General features: G+C 36.0%; 1 long non-coding RNA gene across 5 annotated transcripts in view; it reads right to left on the bottom strand.

Annotated features, from left to right (window-relative positions):
* LOC106505481 (uncharacterized) overlaps window positions 1-27768 on the bottom strand; it is a 712816-nt gene that overhangs the window by 536083 nt on the left and 148965 nt on the right. For 2 of the 5 annotated variants that reach the window (XR_014825020.1, XR_014825023.1), the window contains exons 2-3: window positions 17112-17151; window positions 15116-15241 (exon numbers count right to left, since the gene is read on the bottom strand). The exons of 2 other annotated variants lie outside the window; for them this stretch is intronic. This is a non-coding gene — a long non-coding RNA (uncharacterized LOC106505481). Of the gene's footprint in view, window positions 1-11030; window positions 11969-15115; window positions 15242-17111; window positions 17152-27768 lie in introns of those variants that run through there. One more of the 5 variants, XR_014825022.1, reaches the window with a different exon arrangement.

Raw genomic sequence — 27768 nt, forward strand, 5'->3', positions numbered from 1 at the left:
TAGGACCATTCACTCAGGTAATCACACTCAAGAAAGAATACCCAGAAACTTCAAGGTCATATTTATTATTCAGGAACTCAAAAATCATCCAGTTACCCATGTTAGAATGGGAACACATGCTAATAAATAGTTTCACTAGGTCTAGTTTACAAAGGGAGCATGGAGCATAGAAAAACCCAGTAATCACCTCATCTATCCTTGTTTTATTGAAATAAACATACTTGATAGGTAACACTCCATCCCCTACCCTAGGTTGCTGGCTTGGCCTTTGGAGACAACAGTCATCAATGGGAAAGGCCAACTGGATGGCTCTGTTCAGATTTGATGGTAAGTAGTTAGGCTGCTGCATGGCCTGAAAAAACTTGGTCAGGATCACCCACTAGATAAGACATTTACTAGCAAAAGTGCTAACCAAGAGTGAAAAGAATCTGGAATGGTTAGAAGAGCACCAGGACCATAAGTATCAGTATAGTCTCAAAACCAGCTGCAGCATTAGAGCTATTTTGATTGCATATTTAAATATTACTCTGGATGGATTGCACTAATGAAAATATATCATTAAATTAAGTTTAACTTTGTTTAAATGTGACTACCTGAAAATTTACAATAACATTTGTGGCTCATATTTGTGTTTTGCGTTATATTTCTATTGGACATGTTTGCTTTATAATAGCTGCATACAACAAAAATTATACCTAAAACCTCTAACCCAAAGGAAGCTATCTCTTGCTAAATGTATGTGATTTAGCCAAGAGAGTAAGAGCTATTCAGGTGGCTATAGTCTGCAGTGGGGGAAGTGCAAAACACAATCTAATGAGAAACTAAAAAAGGAAAACATCTTTCCAACTGACTCCTTTCTCCCTCTTCATAGGCACTGCATAAATATCACCCATGAAGCAAGAGAGGATGCTGCAGAGGTTTGATTATTTCACAATTTAAAAACATCATAGGAATCCTCCCTAAATGTTTTGTTGAAATCAATATCTATATCCATCTTACCACATCAAATAAATAATCTCTGCAGCAGGTTAACCTGTCTATATTGTAGAAGGTCTCACTGATCTGCATGCATCTTAAAAATGAAAGTTCTAAATAAATATAGTCACTGCATTTAAAAACAAAGCTTAAAATAAGGCAGTAACTACAATATTCAGTCATCTACCATCAAATTATCTGTTGTAATCTCCACTTCTGGATAGGGATAGCTAAACAGCAATATACAAACAAACAACATCAAAGTGCCTTTTTGGCTAACTGCCACCCTGCCACTTCTGAACTGAAGCCAATTATAATGACATCACTCTAGCTTCATGTCCTTTACTGACCTTCCTACTTATTTTGCCAAAATGTATTAAATTTCTCCTCTATAATTTGTCTTTTCTTTTTGTCTTTGTTTCTTTAAATAATAACTTGACATCACTTGACCTCAACCTACAATTTTGGCTGATAATATCACTGAGCAATTCACTTACACAAATGGCCTTGCATAATCATCTATTGTATCGCAGAAAAATTCATGCAAAAAAAGAATTGACTTTTATGATATAGAACTGAAGAAAATTCTTTTACATACTCTAAAAAGCATACCTCCATTAGGCAGTTAAAATGAGATATACATCAAATTGTAGATATATAGTTTCCATGGTACTATAGTTATAAAAATATATATAGTTAGTAAACCCACAACTATATGTTTACTTTAGAATTCTCTAAGTAAAAGTCACTCTGACCACTAAATTGAAAATGAAAGTGGTAATCCCATTAGCAGAGGTCTTCAAACATGAAGTCTTGAGTATGTCTGAATAGCCACAAATACTAAGAAAGGAAACTAAAATAGCTCTCTATCTATTTGAAAGAAAATTAATCTCTTTGGAATGTTAAAATAGAACATTTTTCTGGAAGAAATATGGCCCAGTTAATAAAGGATATTTACTGAGGGAGTTCCCTTCATGGCTCAGCAGTTAACAAACCCAATTAGGATCCATGAGGATTAGGGTTCGATCCCTAGCCTTACCCAGTGCTTTAAGGATCCCGAGTTGCCGTGAGCTGTGGTGTAGGTCACAGACGCGGCTCAGCTCCGATCCTGCTGCATTGCTGTGGCGTAGGCCAGCAGCTTCAGATCCAATTTGACCCCTAGCCTAGGAACTTCCATATGCTGTGGGTGTGGCCCTAAAAAGCAAAAAATAAATAAATAAAATAAATAATATTAACTGAGAAGATGATATGCAATAAAATATGTGCTAGTCTATAATACTGACTCATCATCTGTATATTCACATATGCTAATTAAGTAAAGGGCCATTACAATTGTTTGAGAATGAGGCTTTTAATTTGATTGAAGAAAAAAATAACTCTTCACCTGCACAGAGGTTTAAAAGTCTTTAAATACTATTGCCCTTTCTTTACGGTACCCTCAGTATTTAGCACAGTGCCTGGCATATATTTTACATTAATACATGTCCTCTGAATAGTTTAATAGTGCCAACTTTAAAGAGTACTAACAGATTAGAGTCATTAAAAGCAGGGACTGTACTATCCAACTACTTGGGTTCAAGTCCTAACTGTCATTTACTGAGTATATGACTTTTGACAAATTATTTAATCTCTTCCCCTCCATCTACTCATCTGAAAAATGGGTATAATAGCAGCTCTGGCCTCATAAGAGAGTCATGAGGAATAACGAATTAGTACATGTGAAAAGTAGAGAACAGTATATGCAGTATAGCCACAGGTACAATGAAATATATATTGTATTAAATAGAACGCCTTATTTGTACTTTAGAATTTATAAGTTCTTTTCACATGTAACTCAAAATCTTAGAAAATCTTATGATCTAGGTAAGACAACCTATTGTTAGCCTGGTTTACAGTTGAAGAAAAAAAGACCCAAGGTCACACTATCAGAAAGGAGCATAGCCAAAATTTGAATTCAAGTTCTCTGAATATGAATTCTAAATCTTTTCCATTATACACAGTTAAAAGGGATTCTTTGGATTCTTTCCCTAATAGTGTCTGATATATGAGTATAGATATTAAGTAATCTTGGTAGAACTGTTAAGATTCATTACTCTCAGAGTTCCCATTGTGGCGCAGCAGAAACAAATCTGACTAGGAACCATGAGGTTGTGGGTTTGATCCCTGGCCTTGCTCAGTGGGTTAATCATCTGGCATTGCCATGAGCTATGGTGTAGGTCACAGAAGTGGCTCAGATCTGGCACTGCTATGGCTCTGGCGTAGGCCAGCAGCAACAGCTTCGATTAGACCCCTAGCCTGAGAACCCCCATATGCATAGGCCGCAGGTGTGGTCCTCAAAAGACAAAAAGACAAAAAAAAAAAAAAAGATTCATTACTCTTCAGTAATCAAGTTGCAGTATAAAATTAACATAATGAATGATCAGTTTCTTTTTCCAGTGATTTGCTCACATGATCATGGGTGATTCTTAAGCACCAGTCTTACTGAGCACTGCAACTTAGGTTGACTGTTTCTGCCTGCCCTCGAAGTTCACAATCTAAAAAAGGAAAGAGAGGAGAGATGGCCAAATGGCAGAGTAAGAAGACCCTGAACTCACCTCCTTCCACTGACAAACCAAAATTATAACTGCTTACAGAGCAACTACCTATGATAATAAACTGAAGACTAGCAGAAAACTTTTTCCACAACTAAACACATAAAGAAGGAGCCAAAACAAGACAAGTAAGCAAGGCAAAGACTTGGCATAGTCAGGATCCACACACCTAGGGTCAGTGATCCACAAACAGGAAGACTATCACAATTGTAGAGATCCTCCCCAAAGAGGAAGAGGTCTAAGCCCCACATCAGGCTCAGCAGCCCAAGGATCCAGCACTGGGAAGATGAGCTCCTAGATCATCTGGCTTTGAAAACCAGTGGGGATTATGTTCAGGAAGGTCAGAGAGCTATAAGAAACTGAAACTTTACTCTTATAGGACATGCACAAAATATCCTCCAAGTCCAAGAACAGAGGAAGTAGTTTGAACAAAGCATAGGTCAGACCCACTTCCTGATCTTGGAGAGCCTTCAGAAGATACAGGAGTAAGTGGGACACCATTTGAGGATGCAGACACTGGCAGCAGACATTTTTGAAAATTTGTTCTACTACAATAACACTGTGCTAGCAGGTGCATTTTTGGAACTCTCCCTCTGGTATGTTAGTGTTGGGGACCTGGCCTGCTCATTGGTCAGCCGGTCCCAACCCTGATCCCACCAAGGCCAAGCCGACATCATGCAGCTTCCTCAGTCATGCAGAAAACCAAACATGACTATATCCCCAACCACAAGTGAGCTAGCACCAGCCCTGAGCCCCCCTGGGTTCATTCAGCCAACCACATGAGAAGCCTATCCCACCCTCTGGAGGGCCCACACAAGGCATGGCCTCTCAGCCAAACAAGACACACAAACCAAAAGTGAGAATAAGGGAAAATGTATTCCATATAAATGGAAATATAAAGGAAACTAGAGTAGTAATATTTTTATCAGATAAAACAGACTTTAAAACAAATACTGTAACAAGAGACAAAGAAGGACTTAACATAATGATAGAGAAATCAATCCAATGAGACAATACAGTGATTGTAAGCATATGTACCCAACATATGAACACATAAATATATAAAACAAATATTAACAAACATAAAGGGAGAGACTGCCAATAATACAATAATAACAAAGAACTTTAACACCCCTCCTTATGTCAATGGACTGATCATCTTGAAAGAAAATCAATAAGAAAGCACACTGACCTTAAATGACACATTGGACTAATAGAGTTAACAGACATATAAAGAACAATTAATCCAAAAATGAATAAATATACATTCTTTTCAAATGCACATGGAACATTATCCAGGATAGATCACAGGCTAGACCACAAAACAAGTCTCAATAAATTTCATAAGGCTGAAATCAAATCAAGCATCATTCCAACCACAACAGTATGGGACTAGAAATTAGCTACAGGAAAAAAAAATCTGCAAAATACACAAACACATGGAATCTAAAAACATACTACTAAACAAACCATGGGTCACTGGAGAAATAGGAGGATAAATTTAAAAAACACCTGGATACAAAGAAAAACAGAAACAATCCAAAATCTATGGAATGCAGCAAAAGCAGGTCTGAGAGGAAAGTGTATAGTGACACAAACCTACCTCAAGAAACAAATAATCAAAAAAATTCCAACAATTTAACCTTAAACCTAATGGAACTAGAAAAAGAAAAAAACAAAACCCCAACTTAGGAGAAGGAAAAAATAATATACATCAGAGTGGAAATAAATGAAATAAAAACTAAAAAGAAAACACAAAATATTGATAAACCTAAGAGCTGGTTCTTTGAAATGATAAACAAAACTGACAAATCTTTAGCCAAGCTCACCAAATCAATAAAATTAGAAATGACCCAGACACCTATGGTCAATTAATCTTTGACAAAGGAGGCAAGAACACAAAATGGGAAAAAGTCTTTTCAGCAAGCATTGTTGGGAAACATGGACAACTGCAATGTAAATCAATGAAACTAGAACACACCCTCACACCCTGCATGAAAATAAACTCAAAATGGCTGAAAGACTTAAATATAAGACAAGACACCATCAAATTCCTAGAAAAGAACATAAGCAAAACAGTCTCTGACATTAACCTTATGAGTATTTTCTCAGGTCAGTCTCCCAAAGCAATAGAAATTAGAGCAAAAATAAACCAATGGCACCTAATCAAACTGAAAAGCTTTTGCACAGCAAAGAAACCAAAAAGAAAACAAAAAGACAAGTTACAGCATGGGAGAAAATAGTTTCAAATGATGCAACTGAAAAGGGCTTAATCTCTAAATATACAAATAACTTATACAACTCCACAGCAAAAAAGCCAACTACCCAATGGAAAAATGAGCAAAAGACCTGAATAGACATTTTTCCAAGGAAGATGTACAGATGGCCAATAAGCACATGAAAAAATGCTCCACATCACTGATTATTAGAGAAATGCAAATCAAAACTACCATGAGATACCACCTCACACCAGTCAGAATGGCCATTGTTGATAAGTCCACAAATGACAAATGCTGGAGCAGGTGTGGAGAAAAGGGAACCCTCCTGCATTGTTGGTGGGAATGTAAGCTGGTACAACCACTATGGAGAATAGTATGGAGATACCTTAGAAATCTATACATACAACTCCCATATTACCCAGCAATCCCAACTTTTGGGCATATATCCAGACAAAACTTTCCTTAAAAAAGACACATGCACCCCTATGTTCATTACAGCACTATTCATAATAACCAAGACATGGAAACAACCCAAATGTCCATCAATAGATGACTGGATTAGGAAGATGTGGATACACAATGGAATACTACTCAGCCATCAAAAAGAATGAAATAATGCCATTTGCAGCAACATGGATAGAACTAGAGACTCTCATACTGAGTGAAGTAATTCAGAAAGAGAAAGACAAATATCATATGATATCACTTATATCTGGAATCTAATATATATAGTACAAATGAACCTTTCCACAGAAAAGCAAATCATGGAGAATAGACTTGTGGTTGCCAAGGGGGAGGGGGAGGGAGTGGGGTGGTTATGGAGCTTGGGGTTAATAGATATAAAACTATTGCCTTTGGAATGGATTAGCAATGAGATCCAGCTGTGTAGCACTGGGAACTATGTCTAGTCACTTATGATAGAGCATGATAATGTGCAAAAATCAAATGTGTACATGTATGTGTACCTGGGTCACCATGCTGTACCGTAGGAAAAAAAATGTATTGGGGAAATAATATTTAAAAAAAAAAGATATTGCATGCAAATCCATATCCATTTAAGTACTCTTCTTCATGAATGTAAAACTGATGCCTAATTTCTCTTCTGATCCTATTACAATATCATTCATTAAGCCTCATGGTAACTGATAATAAATTTAATTAGGTAGAAGTTTAAAAAAAAAAAAGAAATGAAGGAGTTCCCTGGTGGCCTAGTTGTCAGGGACTCAGCATAGTCACTGCTGTGGCTCAGGTTTCCCCTGGCCTTGGAACTTCTGCATGCCACGGACACAGCCAAAACAAATTATAAATGAAAAAGGAGAAGTTATAATCAACACTACGAAAATACAAAGGATCATAAGGATTACCGTGAACAACTACACATCAATAAAATGAACCTAGAAGAAACGGACAAATTCCTAGAAATACAAAGTTTCCCAAGACTAAACCACGAAGAAAGAGAAAATATGAACAAGCTGATTACCAGTAATAAAATCGAGTCAGTAACCAAAAAACTCCCAACAATCAAAAGCCCAGGACCAGATATTTTCATAGGGGAATCCTACAAAATATTTAAAGAACAGTTAAATCTAATCTTAAACTATTCCAAAAATTGAAGAAGGAACACTTACAAATCCATTCTCATAAGAGATATTACCCTAGTACAAAACTAGACAAAAATATCATCAAAAAAAGGAAGAAAGAAAGAAAATTACAGTCTAATAACACTAATGAATATAGGAACAAAAATCCTCAACAAAATATTAGTAAACTGAATCACTACATTAAAAGGATCAGACAGGTGTTCCCCTTGTGGCTCAGTGGGTTAAAAATCCAACTAGTATCCATGAGGATGTGGGTTTGATACCTGGCCTTGCTCAGTATGTTAAAGGATTCAGCATTGCCACAAACTGCAGTGGGTTGTAGATATGGCTGAGATCTGGCATTGCTGTGGCTGTGGCATAGGCTGGCAGCTCCAGCTCCAATTCAACCCCTAGGCTGGGAACTTCTATATGCTGTGGGTGTGGCCCTAAAAAAGAAAAATTAAAAAAGGATCATACAGCATGATCAAGTGGGACTTATCTCGGGAATGCAAGGATGGTTTAATATCCACAAATCGATGTGATGCACCATATTAACATACTAAAGAATAAAAACCACATGATCATTCTCAAGAGATCCAGAAGAAGTTTTTGACAAAATTCAATATAACATTATGATTTAAAAAAAAAAAAGTCTCAACAAAGTAGGTATGGAGGGAGCATACCTCAACATAATAAAGGTAATATATGGCAAACCAATAGCCAACATCATACTCAACAATGAAAAGCTGAAAGCATTTCCTCTAAAATGAGAAACAAGACAAGTACATTCATTCTCTCCACTTTTACTCAATGTAGTAGTGGAAGTCCTGGACACAGCAATCAGAAAAGAAAAATAAATAAATAAAAGAAATCAAAACTGGAGAGGAAGAAATAAAACTGTCACTGTTTGCAGGGGACATGTTACCATATACAGAAAATCCTAAAGACATCAACAAAAAACTATCAAAATTGAGCATGTTTTCATGTGTCTGTTGGCCATCTGTATATCTTCTTTGGGAAAATGTCTATCAATAAATGAATGGATAAAGAATATAGATATACATATACACACACTGGAATATTACTTGGTCATAAAAAATGAAATCTTGACATTTGCTACATCATGGATAGTATTATGCTACATGAAATACATCAGACAGAGAAAGGCAAATACCACATGATCTCACTTACATATGAAATCTAAAAAACAAATAAATAAAATGAAAACTCATAGATATAGTGATTGAACAAGTGTTGGCCAGAGAGGAGGAACTGAAAGGAGGGAAAAAACAGATTGTGTATTATGTGACACAAACCTCCAATTATAAAATAAATAAGTCATAGGGATATAATATACAGTATAAGAAATATGGTCCATAAGATTGTAATAATTTTGTATGAGGACAGATGGTTACTAGATTTATAATATCATCTTTCATAATGTATGCAAGGTCAAAATACTATGTAGTACACATGAAACTAACATAATATTGTACATCAATTGTACTTCAGTAAGAAAATACATGATAGATAGGTAAGAGAAGAAATAGAATATATGCATGTCCATATATAACATGGAAAGCAGAGGGATGTCAAACAATAGAGCATATGGCATTAAAAAAAAAAGAAATGCTGAGACACTATGCCATATAATGTATTACCAGAATTTGAGACACCTTCCTAGGAAAGGAACTTATCTTGAACTAATACATGTAAGATCATGTTTTCAAGTGTTTGTTTTTTCTTTTTATGGCTGCACCAGTGGCATATGGAAGTTCCCAGGCTAGGGTTCGAATTGGAGCTACAGCTAAGGTCTACGCCACAGCCATGGTGACACCAGATCCAAATCAATTCTGCGAACTTTGCTGCAGCTTGTGGCAACACCAGATCATTAACCCACTGAGCAAGGTCAGGGATCAAATCTGCATCCTCACAGAGACAAGGTCAGGTCCTTAACTCACTGAGCCACAATGGAAACTCCACGTTTTTATCTTATATAAAATTCAAGTGTAGACCTCTAAGACAATTTCCACTTTACATTATTATTATATACATTCATACACCATTAGAGGAGTGCAAATTAGTAAAATACTTTTAGGGAACAATTTTTAAAATTGAAAAAACCATAATCACTTCAACTCAGTAATTTCACTGGATCCACTTATTTCAATTTCTACCATTAGCCCTGATGAAAGCTAAGTTTTGCCTGCACTTCCACAATAGCCTCTGATTGAACTTATTGCTGATCCCTCTGCTTTCACTCTAGCTCCAATATAATCCATACTTCACACAGCAACTGGAGAAATCATCCCAAAATATAAGTCAGATTGCCCCCCTGTACTCCTTAAAATTCCCCAGTGGCTTCTCATCATTCTTGGAAAAAAATCCAAATTCCTTCCACGGCTTACAAAGCCCTAGGGATTTGCTTCTATTTCTGATCCCAATCATACCACTTTCTTACATGCCAGGCTTTGACCATTCTGGCCTTCTTTCTGTCCCTGTCATAGGGCTACATAGAAGCTCTTCCATCTACCTAAAATACTCTTTCTCTCTTCATCCATTCAGATTTCAACTTGTTTGTTTCTTTTGGTCGCCCTGCAGCATGTGGAGCTCCCAGATCAAGGATCAGAACCAAGTTGAAGCTGTGAACTAAGCCACAGCTGTGGCAAAGTGGGATCCCTAGCTCACTGTGCCAGGCCAGGATCAAACCGTGTCCCAGCACTTCCAAGATGCTGCAGATCCAGTTGCACCACAGTTGGTGCTCCAGATTTCAACTTGAATGTCACCTGGTCAAATAGGACTGGACAGCAGACTTGTGGTGGCCAATGGGGAAAGGGAGAGAGTGGGATAGACTGGGAGTTTGGGGTTATTAGAGTCAAACTGTTACACTTAGAATGGATAGAAAATGAGGTCCTGCTGTAGCTCAGGTAACTATGTCCAGTCACTTGTGATGGAACAAAATGAAAGATAATATGAGGAAGAGAGTGTGTATGACTGGGTCACTTTGCTGTACAGCAGAAATTGACAGAACAATGTAAATCAACTCTAATAAAAAATTTAAAAAAAAACAACAAATAGACTGGACTTGACAACCCTTAATCCTTTTGATTAAATGACTTCCTAACCAATCTCCATCATGTCACCACTATTTTAATTTTTTACACAGTACTATCATGATATAGTTCCTTCTTATTTAATTATTCAATCTTTTTTTCATATACATATTTTTGAATGTATATATGCATGTTGGAATATATTTAGTATTTATTGTTTGTCTATTTTTCTCCTCCCTCCAGCCGTTACACAGAATTTAAATTTCTTTTTTTTTTTTTTTAATCTTTTTAGGGCTGCGCTCACAGCATATGGAAGTGCCCAGGCTAGGGGTTGAATCAGAGCTAGAGCTGCTGGCCTATACCACAGCAAGAGCAACACTGGATCCGAGCTGCATCTGTGACCTACACCATAGCTCACAGCAACACTGGATCCTTAACCCTCTGAGAGAGGCCAGGGTTCAAACCCATGTCCTCATGGATACTAGTTGGGTTCGCTAACCACTGAGCCACAAGAGGAACTCCCAGAATTTAAGTTTCTAAGAACAGGGAGCCTACTTGTTCTGTTCACTAGTGTATCTCCAGCTGCAATAACAAGGCCCAGCACATACTGGATTTAATTAATGAATATTTAATTCAAGTAATACGACCATGAGCCTTTTACATGTACTACAGTTCCAAGTACACACACTGGATAAATTTCTTGTTTTTCTTCCACATTAAGTTCCCACTCATTCTGCTGTTTAAGGAATGGAGAATAAGTGAGCAAGATGAAAATCAAATGACCTAGGAGAAAATTTGAGTTGATATGCAAGAACATAAAAGGTGAAAAAAAAATAAAATAAGGAAAAGACATTTAATATGAAAGAAAATTTAAATGATAAATATGATCAGTCTTGGACATCCAACATCCATCTAATAAGAGAACAGAAGAGAAAACAGAAAACAAAATGGAAAAGTACAAGAAAAGCTGAAAGCTGAAGAAAGACAAGTGTCCCCAGACTAAAAGGGACCTATTTCATGCTAAGTGGGCAGAAATAAAAAACGAACTGGAGTTCCCATTGTGACTCAAATGTAACAAACCTGACTAATATCCATGAGGATATGGGTTCAATCCCTGGCCTCACTCAGTGGGTTAAGGATCCAGCATTGCCATGAACTGTGGTGTAGGTCACAGATGTGGCTCAGATCCTGCATTGCTGTGGCTGTGGCATAGGGCAGCAACTACAGCTCCAATTTGACCCCAGGCTAGGAACATCCATATGCCACAGATATGGCTCCAAAAAGCAAGAAGACGAAGACAGCAACGAAGACCAAGACAACGAAAAAGAAGAAAAGAAAAATAAATTTAAAAAAACATATTACATATCTTCATTCAGGTTCAGAATACCAAATGTGAATAGAAGATCCCATACTTCTTACATATTCCTTCTGAAAATTGCTTGAGGATCCACTCTGTGAGGGGTTTATGGAGATGAGTGTTTGAATCAGTGAACTCAGGAAGCACATTTTCCTCCCTAATGTGAGTGAGCATCACCCAATCCATTGAGAGCCTGAATAAAACAAAAAGCAAAGAAAGGAAGAATTTGCTCCCTTCCCGCCTTCCTACTTGAGCTTGGACATTGGTTTTCTTCTGTCTTAGACTGAGATTTACATCATCAGCTACCCTTAGTCTCAGGCTTTCAGACTCTAAGTGAAATTACACCACTACCAGCTTTTCCTGGGTCTCCAGCTTGAAGATGGTGGTTATAGCACTTATTTACCTCCAAAACCATATAATCCAGTTCCTCAAAATGAATCTTGGGGTTTTTTCCTATTTTATTCTGTTTCTCGGAACACTGATCAATACAAAAAAAAAAAAATAGAAGGAATATAATCAGAAACCAAGAGGTAAAAGACTGGACTTTAGCTAGAAAGAAGGAGAGTTCATCCTCTAAAAGACACAGAAGATGAATACCAGTGCATCCATGTGGGGCTAAATGCAAAAATTTAGTGATGAGAAGCTAAGAAAATTCACTTTCTATATACCAGGCAAAGAATTGTAACAAAGTTACATTCAGAAGTTTAGGAGAGTAGAAATGTTTTGAAATCATTTCTGCACAGAGTAGGAGAGAGTTGGTCAATAAAATGTGGCAGGCTTGCTGGACAGTTTAGGATCCAAGTAAGAAATTAATGAATTTATGTTAGAAGCAATTCTGCTGAGTTAATGATTTTCTCACGTAGTTCTCACTTGCTCATGCACATACTTAGAGAAAGCAGATATTTGGCGTGGTGCAGGATTGGTGCAGGGTTGTTGTTTTGCCAGAAAGATGTGGCAATAGACAGAAGAGCAAGGCAATTTTGTGGTTTTAGAGAGATACTAAAATTGTTGTAGATGTGTCATTTGTAAAAAATCATAGAGCATCCTATTTTCTCTAAATGAACTTAATCTTACTCCCAATCTCCATTTAGCCCAGAGGCAGAAAAAATCTATTTTGAAAATTTATGAGTACACGGAATCTAAGCTGGATAGGAAGAAAAGAAGAGACTGGAGAGGGATAATGATTAGGAAGGTGACACAAGATAGACTGGTTAATTCCCACCTATGGATGATTATGGTCTATGCATGTTTCTACAACCTGGTCTGGAATTGGCTCCAAACTGGATCATGCTGGACCTAAAGGTGTAGAACTCTCTTACTTTACATGGTCAATGCTGGGGAAAGCAGGAGCTGAGAGTAAGTTAATGCCAGATGCAAAAGCTGACCAGAATATTAGGAAGCTTGTGTTTTGGCAACTGTAAAACCCAAGTGCTTTGCCATCCATTTTTTCCATCCCAATTTTGTCATATGATTTGTATTTAGGTAGAGAATAAAGATAATAGGTTGTCGTACTAGCTTCACTGGCTGCCTTAAAGCTAATGCCATTTTCAATTCTTTTACGAAGTAAAGTGAAATTATTTCTGACTGTATAGGCAAGGTGCTATTTAGTGATCTAAATCCCTCTGCTACACTTAAAATTAGTCTCTGTCCCTAGCATCATACAACTGTCTAACCTTTGCATTTTAAGTGAATTGTAGCCACAGAGCTTACTCAGCTGAGTTATTTCTTAATCCTATCAACTCAAGTCAGAATCATCCTTTTCTACCCACATATACTTAGCTTTCAAGTTCAAAATCCAAAGAAACATTTACATTATTAAAGTCAATCTTGTGAGACAGGATTTGTCACACTGAAGTCAAGAAACTTAAAGATATTCCAATGTAAATCTGACCTTATGTTGGCTAGCCAAATCAAACCAGTAAAATAAAGCATGCTATGTTTTGGTGCTTTGTTTTTATGACCAAGTTTGAGCATAATTTTTGTGTCTTAGTGTTATTTATTACTCCTATAATATAGAGTTCATAATAATTTAAAAAAAAACTAATTAAACATGTATGGAGTTTCTGCTATGCTCAAGACATTACACTCTGAGTCCCAGGCTAAAAAAGTAGGAAGTCACAGTTCTTGCTATTTATGTTCTAATTCCTCTGATGCAGTAAAACCAAGGGCACAAGTAGATCATACAATAGCACTTGAACTAAGTGGGTGCAGCAGTATTAACCTGTGAAGTAAAGCAATAAAAGGCAGAACTTTTACGTGGGAAGAAACAAAGAGATATGTGATTAGGCAGAGATGAAGAATTCCAACAAAACTCCATATCTTTCAGGCTGAGTCAGAGAGAGAAGTATATTTGACAGAGATTGGAAATTTAGTAATAATAAGTTGTTTTGTGGAGGAAAGCAATAAACCTGGTTTGAGAAATTTTTAGTATACGGAAGTCATAGAACTTGCAAATAATGGTGTCTAGCAGACAGTAAGAAATGTGCAGCTAGAGCTTTGTAGCAAAGTCAAGGAGAAGAGCTACTGAACTGGGAGTTGTTTCCAAGAAGAAATAAATAACTGCTATAATCTTTTTTAATAGCTATTATTTTATTTCCTTTTTTTGAGGGGCGGTGCTGCCCCATGGTATGTGGAAGTTCCAGGGTCAGGGATCAAACCTGCCCACAGAAATGCCAATGCTGGATCCATTACCCCACTGAGCCACCAATCATGAATGATAAGAATTGGATCCAAATAAATTGGGAGAGTTCCCTTTGTGGCTCAGTGGGTTAAGAACCTGACTAGTATCCATGAGGATGCGAGTTTGAACCCTGGCCTCATTCAGTGGGTTAAGGATCTGGTGTGCTGCAAGCTATGGTATAGGTCGTAGATACAGCTCAGATCTGGTGTTGCTGTAACTATGACGCAGGCCAGCAGCTGGAGCTCAAATTCAGTCCCTAGCCTAGGATCTTCCATATGCCGCAGGTACACCTCTAAAAATAAATAAATTGGGGGTGGGTAATAAGGAAAGAAATTCATAGTATTGTGCAAAGGAAAAAAGACACAGCAAAAGGAAAAACATAAAACTTGTATTCAGAGACAGCCAAAGAGCCAACCTTGCACCAAGAAAATCAGAAGAGAAAAAAATTCTCAATATGAATATGTGATCAATCCTGTCAAACGCCACAAAGATCTCAGAAATGATTTATTTCCCATATCACTCAGGATTTTTCATCTTGGGAATACAGAGCATGTTATTTCTAATAAACACTACCAGTATTAATTAATTTTTAAACTAATAATTAAATCATAATTGTCTTTTCAAGTTTGAGACAGGAACATAACCATAAAAATGATGTACCTGAGCTTGTCTGCACTGAGTTTCTCCTTTACCAGGCAAGCATTTGCAGGTGTTCTCAGAGGCGATACTTCCAGTTTTTTTCTTTAACTTTTTTAATTAAAGTTGATTTAAATGTTTTGCAAATTTCTGCAATACAGCAAAGTGACCCAGAGATACATTTATATACATTTTTTCTCATATTATCTTCTATCATAGTCTAGATTATATATAGATATATATAATTGATATAATTCCCTATATGATACAGTAGGACTTCATTGCCTATCCATTCTAAATCTAATAATTTGCAGCTACTAACCCCAAACTCCCCACCCATCCCTCTCCCTCCCCTTGGCAACCGCAAGTCTGTTCTCTATATCTACAAGTCTGTTTCTGTTTCTAGATAGGTTCATTTGTGCCATATTTTAGATTCCACATGTAAGTGATATTATATGGTATTTGTCTTTCTCTTACTGACTTACTTGACTTAGTATGAGACTCTCTAGTTACATCCACGTTGCTGCAAAAAGCATTATTTTGTTCTTTTTTATGGCTGAGTAGTAGTCCATTGTGTATACATACCACATCTTCATTCATTTGTCAATGGACACTTAGGTTGTTTTCATGTCTTGGCTATTGTGAATAGTGCTTCAATGAACATAAGAGTGCATATATCTTTTTGAACTGTAGTTTTATCTAGATATATGCCCAGGAATGAGAATGTTGGATCATATGGTAGATTCTATATTTAGTTTTCTGAGGAACCTCCACAATGTTTTCCATAGTGGTTGTACCCATTTACATTCCTACCAACAATGTAGGAGGGTTCTCTTTTCTCCACACCCTCCCCAGCATTAGGCAAGGATTTGCAGATGTCCCCAGAGGCGATGTCATTCTGAGATGACATCACTTTTTGTAACCTTCTGAGGTGATATGACTTTTGTAACCATCATCTCCTTCTCTCAATTCAAGTGTCCACTAGAACTCTGCCTTGTGCTTCATCTTTGGTCACTCAATGGTCTCTAACAGCTGGAGAAAGAATTGAGAACTAGAGCTGTGGGTCATTTCTGCTAATGTTCTGAAGAGCATTTGCACTGAGCACTCAAACCACTGGAAAATTAAAATCCATAGGAATGAGTTTCCTCATTCAAGATCACAGCATTTGTTGAGGAGATATTTAGGAAGAAACCCCTTTTAAAATAATTTCATGTAGGCACTCTTTAATTAAACGTATCCTAAAACTGACACTGTAAGTGGACAAGTTGAATTAAAATTATTCTCTGATGGAGTTCCCATCGTGGCTCAGCAGTAATGAACATGACTAGGATCCATGAATGAAGATGCATGTTCGATCCCTGGCCTTGCTCAGTGGGTTAAGGATCTGGCATTACCATGAGCTGTGGTATAGGTTACAGATGCAGACTGGATCCCACATTGCTGTGGCTATGGCATGGGCTGGGAGCTACAGCTCCAATTCGACCCCTAGTCTGGGAACCTCCATGTGTCGCAGGTGCGGCCCTAAAAAAAAAAAAAAAAATTCTCTGAATTTTTCTAGGCTATATATTGATTCTATTATTTCAGTCCCAAGATCACCTTTTGGGAGGGGTGGGAGGAGGGGATGCATAATATAGCAGCTTATTTGGGATCTCAGTTCCCAGACCACGATTGAACCTGGGCCACCACGGCAAAAGTGCTGAGTCCTAATTACCACTAGACCACCAGGGAACTCCCAGGATCACCTTTCTTAAGAGAGCATCAGGGAGTTCCCATTGTGGCTCAGTGGGTTAAGAACTCAACTAGTATCCATGAGGCAGGTTGTGGGTTCGATCCCTGGCCTCGCTCAGTGGGTTGAGGATCTGGCATTGCCATGAGCTGTGGTCACAGATGTGGCTCAGATCTGGCATTGCTGTGGTTCTGGGTAGGCCAGCAGCAATAGCTCCGATTCGACCCCTAGCCTGGGAACCTCCATATGCCACAGGTGGGGCCCTAAAAAAACAAAAGACAAAAAGAAAATTACCTTTCAAAATCTCAGTTTAAATAACGTTTATCTTCGTATTCTAGAAAAAAGAAAAGAGCATGTGAGAAAGGAAAAGATGGTCAAATGCTGTCCAGGAAGAAAATATATTGCATATATAAGGGCAAATAAGTAAGTTAGCTGGCTGTGTCCATGATAGTAAGATTTTTCTTTGGCTGCTACTATCAATGAAAGTGGACACTAGAACAAACTGGCAACAGAAATTTCCCTGCCAATCTCAAATGTAAAGCTTTTTCCAGTGCAAAAGGACAAGACCAGGAGAGTCTAACCCTTCACTTTCCAAATCTTTGATGCCTTTTTTTTTCTTTTCTTTTTAGGGCCACACCTGAGGTATATGGAAGTTCTCAGGCTAGGGGTCAGATCGGAGTTGCAGCTATTGGCCATAGCCACAGCAATGCCAGCTATAAGCTACATCTGTGACCTACACTGCAGCTTGCAGCAATGCCAGATCCTTAACCCACTGAGCGAGGCCAGGGATCGAACCCACAACCTCATGGTTCCTAGTTGGATTCCTTTCCACTGCGCCACGACAGGAACTCTGAAAGATAGTATTTTTAAATGTTAATTAAATAACTGGAGCCAGGGAGAGAAGCCAAGTCAGCCAGGGATATGGGAAGGCTCTTGGAGGGTGGAGAGTGGTCAGGAGAGGCCTCAAAAGGTGGCCACTTAACGATAGAGAAAAGATAGGTATTTCAGTGTTTTTAAACTAGTATGGTCATACAGCTTCCTACTGGAAGCTGAATTTCCACCCTGAGCAAATATTTTCTTTAAAAATGCTTTCTCTTAAATCCTTATTTGTTAAAACACAAGAAAAGCTTTCCATAATCTTTCCATCTGCTCTTCTCTACTTGCCAGGTTAAACCTACGAGGTGTCGTATCCATAATCCGTTACTCAGCTCTGACCAGTTAGCAAAAGAAGACTGAAGCAAGCAAGCATGTGGACTTATTTTCTACTACTGATTACTTTTCCATCCCTAAAACTTTCCCTCCCCCACTGTTCACCCTGAAAATGTACCTACACACACACACACACACACACACACACACACACAAAGTCAGCCAGAAAATTTGTCCTCAGAAACTCTTGAGTTAAATAACTTAAACTTCTTATGAACATAAGTTGATGGTACAGAGATACAGAGGTAGTACGAAAAGGAAGAACAATTTATTTTGAATTATAGTTAACATGAACCTACATCTTGGATATTATCATTTCAAATAATGTCATGTTTGTGTCTTGTTTTAAGTAATGCTCACCACTTTCTGGTTGGTCACTATGGTCTGCAACTGTAGTGCATACAACAAATCTAAAGTAAAGAATTACATTACTTATATTCCAGAAAATAAGAAAGTCAAACATAAGAATAAATACATGGTGAAGGGCAGAGAGGTGTGTGGTATCTAATGGGTTAAGATACTTTGTGCTTTATAAATTAATCGGGAAAGAGTAATTGAAATAAGGGCTTAGAGACCATCTTTTAGCTTTAAATAACCAGTCATTCAAGTAGACCATGCAAGAGAATATATATTTTTCCAGAGATAAGGCAGTTCAAAGTTACTACGTGTGTGACCATTCCTCAGAACCTTGGGGACTGAATTGCTGAGAAAATGTCACCACTGGAAAATACAATTTTATTAACATTCCCACCCAAATTGTTTCTCTGCAGGCTCAACCTAGTGTTTTTTTTAAAACTCAAATACAATTAATTACTTTTTATTAATAATATCTAAACTACATTTTTTTCTTTCAAGGAAAGCACCCCACTTTTGATTTATAAAATCACAAAATATAAGACTGGAAGTAAGTCTTTTATTTCCACAAGTATGTTTGCATGTCTACTGCTCAGCTTTTTATTCCACACCTTCATTTCACAGATGAGAAAACTAAAACCCAGAGATTTAAAATGTCTTAACCGAGTTCACAAATCAGAACAAATTTGTTTTAAAAGACAGAAGTAGGATGAGTCTATAAAAACTAATTCATTTAAATTCAGTTATTAATATAGTTGGTTTCCTTCTGAGCTTTTCAGAAAATATGTAGAAAAAAAATGCTATTACAGTCTGGCAATGTGTACCTTGATGCAAAAAAAAAAAAATTTAAAAAGAGCTTTTAAAAATAATCAGATCACCCTAAGAATAAATGCACTTAGAAAGATGTTTTGGATTGTTGTAATTAAAAGTATGGTCCTTAGATCAGTAGCACCCGAGGGCATGTTAGAAATTCAGGATCTGAGGACCCATCCCAGAGCGTTCATACATTTTAACAATATCCTCAGGTAATGTGTTTATGCATTAAACTTTGAAAGACACTGTTTTAAATGATCTTGGAAATGACTTCTAATTTTAAAAATGTATGAGTTAAAATGTGTGTTTAAATGATACCAAGAGTATCATACTATTCAAAATAATTCTGGTGTGAGTATTTTCATAAAGTGAAGAACCCCTTTTAAAACAAATTATCTCTCATTTATCTTAGGTGTCAGTGGGGAATTTTTGTATGTGGACTTCATACTGCATAAGATGAGGCCAATCTAAAATCCACAGAAGTAGAAGTACAAAGAAATAAAACGCTCTCAAAATATCAAACAAGTAACACATAAGTTGCTCTTATTTGGAAATTCACTGGCTCTACAGTTCATTAGTTTAAAGCTGATTTATAGAGAATTTATTTTAATTCAGTCAGAAGTTGGGTGAAATTACTTTTTCACTATTTATAGACAAGAAGCTTTGTAAGTTAATTTCAAAAAAAAATTCCTTCCTAAAGAAAAACATTACTTTATAAATTTACAAGTCCCTATTTTCATGCAAGTAATTGCTATATAAGTAAGGGCATGTATTGTTATGTTTGCACACTTGACTAATTACAAATGATTCTAGCCGGTAATTAAAGTAACTTTAAAAAGGCAGCATTTGGTTTACTTGGTTTGCCTGCCGGTGCACATAAAGATAATAAAACTGTTTTTAAAGACTGTAGACCATTCATGAATTTAGACAAGCCCAAATTAGGCTAAATTACTAAATTTTAATCAACTCCCCTTAATATCTGAATCTTTTCTTCTTCTAAGATCCTTTGAATGTGCGTGAGGACAATGTTATCATTTCTATTTTATGAACTTCTATGTCTTTACTAAATAGATACTATATCTATTAAAACTAATCAATCTCCAGCATGTAAAAAGACCAATGTCTTAACCCGTAGGCTCAACATTTTGTTTTGTAAAGCAAAAATCCTTATGGATTTAAACTTATACAATTTCATTGCTTTTAAGTACACATTGTCTTGTAAGTGCCCTTCAACAATGACCCCATGTTTTTGGGTTTTGTTTGTTTGTTTGTTTGTTTTTTTCCCACTGTACAGCAAGGGGAATGACCCCATGTTTAAATGCCGTTTGCTGTCTGCAGTGATAGGCTTTGGTGAAAATTTTGAGAACTCTGCATAAAATCAAGATGTTGCACATAAAATAAAAATTAATTTTAGTAGTAAGATGCAGAACTTTTTGAGCATAACAACAAAAGAGCTGTATTACATCCCTGAAACTTCCACAGCAATTTATTTTCACTGCACTCCTTAACAAAGACATTAATTTAGAAAATGTATGTGTACCCTAGCAAATATGATTTTACCTAACTTTTTAAACTCTGAACTTTAAGGTTTTCAAACAGAATGACACACAACTTTAGTGGTACATACGGCATACGCTCTTATTGCATTTAAGTCTAGACTTTTATATTTATCTCACATATTTAAAATCTTTAAATAGAGAATCCTAAAGTCATTAACAACAAACATCTGCTGACCATTTTCTTCTGTCTGTGACATAGCTAATAAAGAGTATACAGTATCATTCATTTAGTGGCATTATGTAACATGATCTTTCCAAATTCCTAAAAGAAAATTATGTCCAGAATTACACACTAAAAAGTGTTAAAGAATACACTGCTCACTTGTATGAATATGTTGTTTATAATAATCTAAATGAAAATGAGAGAAAAATATTTTCTGACCTTTTCTGAAGTGCTAAGCAGTGTTGAGGAGTGGGTTAATAAGGAACAGAGTTGAAAGCAAACAGCGCTTATATATAGTTTAATAGTTGTCTCTTAGGACACTATTTTATGAGGATCCTACAGAAAGAAATTTTCTTCTGACTGCTTGTTCTGTGTAAATATTACCTAAGATAAATGCCATATTTTGACTAAATAAGTCTGCATAAACATACAACTGTTTTATGTTGGTTACCTTAGTTTTTCTGCAATAATTCAAATTCAAGCCACGAATAAAACACTCTATAAAATAGGATTCATGACTTCATACAGTGAGGATGATATTTTCCTTTATAAATGCCACATAAAATCTGTGGTAGATTTTTAAATAGAAAAATTGTGAAAATCCCAACATAACCACAGGTTGCCCTCCATCCTCTGTCTAATAAATTCTAACTTTGGGCTTTTACTATCTGACAGAAATCCATTACAGTCTTGAGGAGGGAAAGTAGCCTTTTGTTTCTTATGCATTTGTCTGTGTGACTTTCTTTCTCTTTTCCAACTGAGAATGCACTGAGAATAAACGTAATTCAAATCTGCATAGAGAAAGTTTGAAGAGTATGTTTTCTTGAGAAATAATCCTAAGAAAACTTAAAGGAGAATTTTACCATTCGGGAAGAAGTGAAGATTATTTAATGTACATTTAGTTATCAAAAATATACTAGGGCCTAAAACAACTAATCTTCTACCAAAATAATAATAATAACAACAACAGAAAAAAATTATATCTATTTTAAATAATGTTGAATGTTACAGTCATAAATGAGAATTTGTTTATTAAACTTAGCAGGCTAAATTTCAACTTATATATGTTTTATATTAGAACGTGAGTTTTTCAGTCAATCACCAAAATTAGCAGTTTCTATAAGAATGCTAAAATTCATTTAAATTGGCTACAAAAATACTGCATTTAACTTAATATTAAAGTATTAGAAACAGGAAATATTCACGCTTGGAGCTTTTTAAGGAGAGAAAAGCCTTGCTGTCATCTATGACATAATTGACAACAAAATATGAGTGGAAATTTTTCTGCCTGAGAAAAAGATAAGGGCAACAACATGCTAGTATTATAACTGTTATCTGTTCTAAGTACATGCAGGCAGTGGCTTCTCTGGCTGAGTAACATACTGGAATATATTCATCTAAGAGAGACCAGCCCCTCTGTTGCATGTAACATGAAATGTTAGTTTCTTCTTTATTGGCTGAAGTGAATTATCCCATTGGCATTTCATGCTATCATTGCTCCTCACAGTAGGCGTCTAGATCTTTCCATTCCACATACTCAGTACTCTCTCTCCCCTCTTCTTATTTTTGCAGTCATTTTGGATAAAGATTTTGAGAGGAAGAAATATTTCCTGCACATGCACCATTTCCTGTTTGTGTTTGAGAGACTGAGACTGGCTTTCCGGTTCCCAAAAAGATAGCTGGAAAAAATTAATACAAAGTAATGTATTAACAAAGTAATACTTGGAAACTCCTTCTTACTGTTGTGTCATAGATAAAACATCTCATTTCCAGACAGTGAGGACAGGAAACACAAGAAAGCACAATACTGTGTTCAATAGCGAAAGAGAAAAGATTTGTCACACGGCAGGTATTTCCCCATTGACCAATTAAAATAAGAAATCCCATCTTCCCTCCTTTAACTGGAGGATGGTCACAACAAAGGATTTTTGAGCAGGAGATCAAATAGAAGCAAACTGATGGGCATCTTCCAGCCTTCTCAGGGACATTAAACAGCCCCTAACAAAGACGAGATAGGAAACACACTGATAAGCTTCGTGGTTTTTGGACTATTTGGGCATCTTAGAGAGGAACTAACAATTTTGCCCTTTGAAATAACAGTTTAAATATATATATTTTTTTTTCAACAATTTCAAACTCACTTAGGAGAGAAAAAAATGTATACAAAATGCATAGTTCTTTAAAGCTGTCATTTCCCTTCTTTTATACATGTATCACATGACCCCAATGTTAAAAATTAATTACAAAAGTAATATTTATAGCTAAAAATGAATATGGCTTATATTTTGACTCATGGTTTTGATGTTGTCAGAGCTCAATATTTCTCAGTCTCACCCTTTGTTATTGAGTTGTGTGGTTTATTTGGCTTTTAAAATGCAATTTATTTTTATTTGCACATTAATTATTAAAAAACAAAAAAATATTTTAAAGAATACCATCACATGCAAAGAGATATTCTGAGAATGCTTTCTCTGGCTCTAATGATTAAAATGTTAACAAAGTGGACAGAAAGCACTTTCAGGAATATGAGGCAATAAACATGAGGCGAGAAGGTTAAAAAAAAAGAGTGATGTGAGCTTCAATGACATACTGAATTCTCATTACCAATACTAAAGATTATTCACGGAAAGTGTACTATAGCTCATACCTTAAATAAACACCGATTACCCCCAAGTCAGCCAAAGAACAAAATGGAAGCAATTCTGTGGTTACCTCTTCTCCTAAAAAGTGGTTTCCCTGAATCAGCTACCAGTGAACATGGTCTAGTTAGAAAGCATCTTCTCAAAAATTATCCTTCTTGTTAAAAAGTGAGGGGCTACTGACAGCATGGGTGATATAGATTAAGCCAGCAACTGGGAACATGTTCCAGTGTGCCTAAAATTGTAATTGGGTTTATCATTTAGCAGCCTCATTAAATAATTTTCTATACAGGCAATCATGTGTTCTATTTCTCTTCCAGTGCGGTAACCTTGAATCCACAGAAATGGAACTAATAAAATGTAGGGAAGGAAAATCTAAATTATAAACCATTGTTTTACTGATTCCGTGACAAACCCTTGGCAAAATCAAGCCCATCTTCTCATCATAGGCCATGAGAAAATTATTTATAATTTGCAGGTACTGGGGACTTAATAGAGCACATATTCTCCTTGAGTGTTTGCATTTTTTTAAAAAAGTTAAAGACAAGAAGCTTAATGCAAAGAAATAAACTGTTAATAAAATTCTTTTAGAACACGGTGAAAGGAAATCGTTTCTCTGAGAAACTGGCATAATTTATCTCTATGGATGATAAAAATAATTTGCTTGGTCTATCAAGAAATAACACAGCTAAATTTGTAGACCACCTTTATCAATTTTTTCAGATCCTATATTTTTCCCATTCTTGACCTCTTATTATAATGTATTTTCTCTGGTCCTGAATGCTTTTGTGCAAACTGCCACACTCTCTGGGGATTAAAGCTCTGTGTATAACACCAGCATGACCTGTCTCTTCCAGGATCCGGCCCCATCATCACCACCAGCCAATCCCACCAGCCCACAGTCTGGAAGTTTTCTCTTTTCAGCTTTCCCCTTCCATATGTAAAATACAGGGTCTCCTACTCGAAGAAAAATTAACTCAGAATGATCCTTATAAAATCATAAAATAAGATCAGTCTCTGGTCTTTCCCTCTGTCCTCCTTAGATTCCTGGAGTCAGGGTTCCAGGCCCTCCACTCAGGGCCTCAGCCCCAGGTCCCCTTAGCTCTACTGCCTCCATTCACCAACCTTCTCCATTCCTGCTCCAAAACTTGTTTGGAATTGCTTGTTTCAATAATAAAATAGCCCTGAAGCAAAGCCTGAAGTAACTTTACAGAGTGAGTGTTGTTCCCTCAGAGTGACCTTGATACTGAACCAAGGCAAATTTCTCTTCAAATGCAGATGAGTAGTGTTTTCTAATTGACACAGGGCTTGAATCTTATCTCATTTACTCAAGCAAAAATAATAATAACTAAACTTACTGTAACACGTGTTTCTCGAAAAAGCATTTTGTACAGAATTTACATTAGCTCTATTTATTCTAAATATTTCTGAGAAAGCATTCCAGATTAACACTCTAGTCTCATTTCTTATCAAGTAGGAATGGGGTGAGTTTTAATTTTTTTCGTATTGAATAAGAGCATTAATTAGTCTGAATATCCCACATTTCTAATTTCAAACCGGCCCAACTTCTTAGAAAACTCACATATATCAATGCCCTAAATCTAAACTAAAACAGACAAAATGCTGCATCTTAATGAAAATCAAGCATCATTGACAAGCCTTCCAAGTTCCAAGTCAGTCCACCCTCAGGTAACACAGCGGTCTCAGTTCAGCAGGAGTTGCTGGTGTTCTAAATGCTGAAGATTTTCATTTTGCTCTCTTTATCATTTTAACAAGTAAGTAGTATGCTTAGACACCTTTCTTCATGATCCTAATTTTCTCCCATTAGGTTTTAGTTCTGTGATATTCAAAATTCATTCCTCTTTGTTTTTAGAAAGTATTTTTAGACAACTTGAAGTTAGTTAGCATCAGGCATAAAGGATTCTACATATTTTATATTTACATTACGTTGAAGAATGATTTCTCTAAAGTTCTGTGTTGGGAAGCCTACTCCTCCCTCCTTCCTCTAAATATGGTCAAAATGGGTTTAATGAATCTTATTCCCTTATTTAAAGTCTTAGGAAATAATGATTAATCACCCTTATTTAGCAGGCAATAATTATGGAGACAATTGTTTCAATAAATCAACTCAAAAATCTCACAAATGAAAGGGTTTTGTGGGTTAACACTATAAAAACTTTACAGTCCTCAATTGCTTCCTGATTATCCTACTATTAATTATTTAAGCAACAAATCTCAGCAAAAGTACAGATGATATTTTACATTTGTCCAATTCATTAAATTAATAACCAGATAAGAAAGCAGTAGAATGACAAAACATGTCATTTTCCCCAACACTCAAATGAAATCTTTCAGAAATTCATTTATCTACATGAAAATTCACTTACTTGATTCTGCACTCTATCATTAGAGAATTTATCAAAACAATAGAAGTCTTATCACAGCAAAAAGATTTTTTTAAATATTGTGAAATTTGGTCTGGGTATAGAAGGCAATGTTATATGATGATATAAACTATGGAACTGCAACCATAGTTTTTAATCTATGAAGAAATTTTGTTTTGGTGGAAAGCTTGAAGTTAAGCCCCTTCAAAAATATTATTTTTAAACAACCTAACCTTATTAGTAAGCAGTTACTTACTAATAGATTCCCAGCTGTTTAACTGAATATAAAGTAATTTTTCCCCTTACAAATAAACCATGCCAACAATTTAAGATTAACTGCTTTAGTATTTGAGGTTTTCTTTGACTAATTTAATTTTATAGCTGACATTTTAAATTTTTATTAAAATGGTCATTGATCATAATGATCAATCAATATAATCAAAATCATGAAACCAAACTACCTAAGTAGACAAGTTGCAGAAGCTGACAATGACATTGGTTTGGAGGCAGCAAAATGCAAATTATCTTTTTAACTGAAATCACTGTAACAAAGAAAAGACAAAAGATCCAAACATATTCCAAATTGAAATTATAAGACCAAAAGAAGTTCTCTGCATATATAAAAGTCCACATATATACCTTATACACCTTAGTTGTATATGTGTATATGTGGTATATATGTGGAATCGTATCTGTAGAATTTATACTTGGTTTATTGGAGAAGTTAGCAAATTCTCCTGACAAACATTACCAGTAATCCACCAATTATAATGTAGGAGGCTTTTAACAAAACAGCTAAACTTCTGGTTGCTAACTTTAAGACTTGGAAAAATTAAATCCGGTACTACAAATAAAAAGAATTCATTTTTTCTTTTGACCCACAAAAAATTTTTCATTATGCTTCCGAATCTGTGCCACTTCCTGCCTGAAATACTTATTTAGAACTGCTCTTTTGTGTTAATTGTTTTTCAAATTTCACTGGATGATCTCAGAAACCAATAGGGATTTAAATCATCATGAATAACGATAGTCAGATTGATGTGCAATTAAAGCAAAGATATCTTACATTTGTAACACCACTTATAGAGGAGAGTAAAGAGTTTTATTAGAAGAAAAATTGCCTGAAAACTGAAATTAACCTTCTAGAATTTCTCAGACAAACCAAATTATTCCACAAAACCAAAGCCAATATCCAAGTCTGTTTATAAAAATCACCCATTCAAAATGCTACTATTTGTCCTTCTCTTTTAAATTTTTAAATGGTCTCTTGTCCTCTTTTGTGCTTTAGCTGAATTTGTGTGCAGTTGTACATTGTTGTTTCAGCTCAAAAAACCTCCTGTGTGGCAGAGGGCTTGGCAGCCCTGAGAAAGGCAGCAAACAGTATTGAATTCAAGGCAGTGCATTTGGTAACACAAGGAGAGCATGAATAATATTTGGAGATCTAGCACACCTTAGTGGAAACAATTATTACTACAACTGCTTTGAAGGCATGTAATTTTAAATTCCATTGTTTTAGTGAAATTCCATTTTACCTAAATAGATGAAGTTTGTTCAGGTTTTTTTTCTCTTAAGTTGAGGCATTTCTTCCCCAAATTCCAACAGATAAGAAGATAAATTTGATCATGAATTTCTAAAAGTAGAAGCCATGATTTTTCTTCAGAATATCCATAAATATCTGTACAACACCCATGAAGCTATCAAATTAGGGGCAATTCCATTTTCTTTACCGTCATGGTCAAGTGCAAAGGGTCAGATTTTTCTTGCTAAATGATTGCTGTGCATTTAATCTGCAAAAATGTGTCAGGTCAGTTCCTGGGATACTTCAAAGAC

Source organism: Sus scrofa, chromosome 13 (assembly GCF_054392235.1).
Source record: "Sus scrofa isolate SSC_HxYL_T2T_F1_AM1 chromosome 13, Sscrofa_HxYL_maternal_Yorkshire_Landrace_v2.0, whole genome shotgun sequence".
In the NCBI taxonomy this organism is placed as follows: Eukaryota; Metazoa; Chordata; class Mammalia; order Artiodactyla; family Suidae; genus Sus; species Sus scrofa.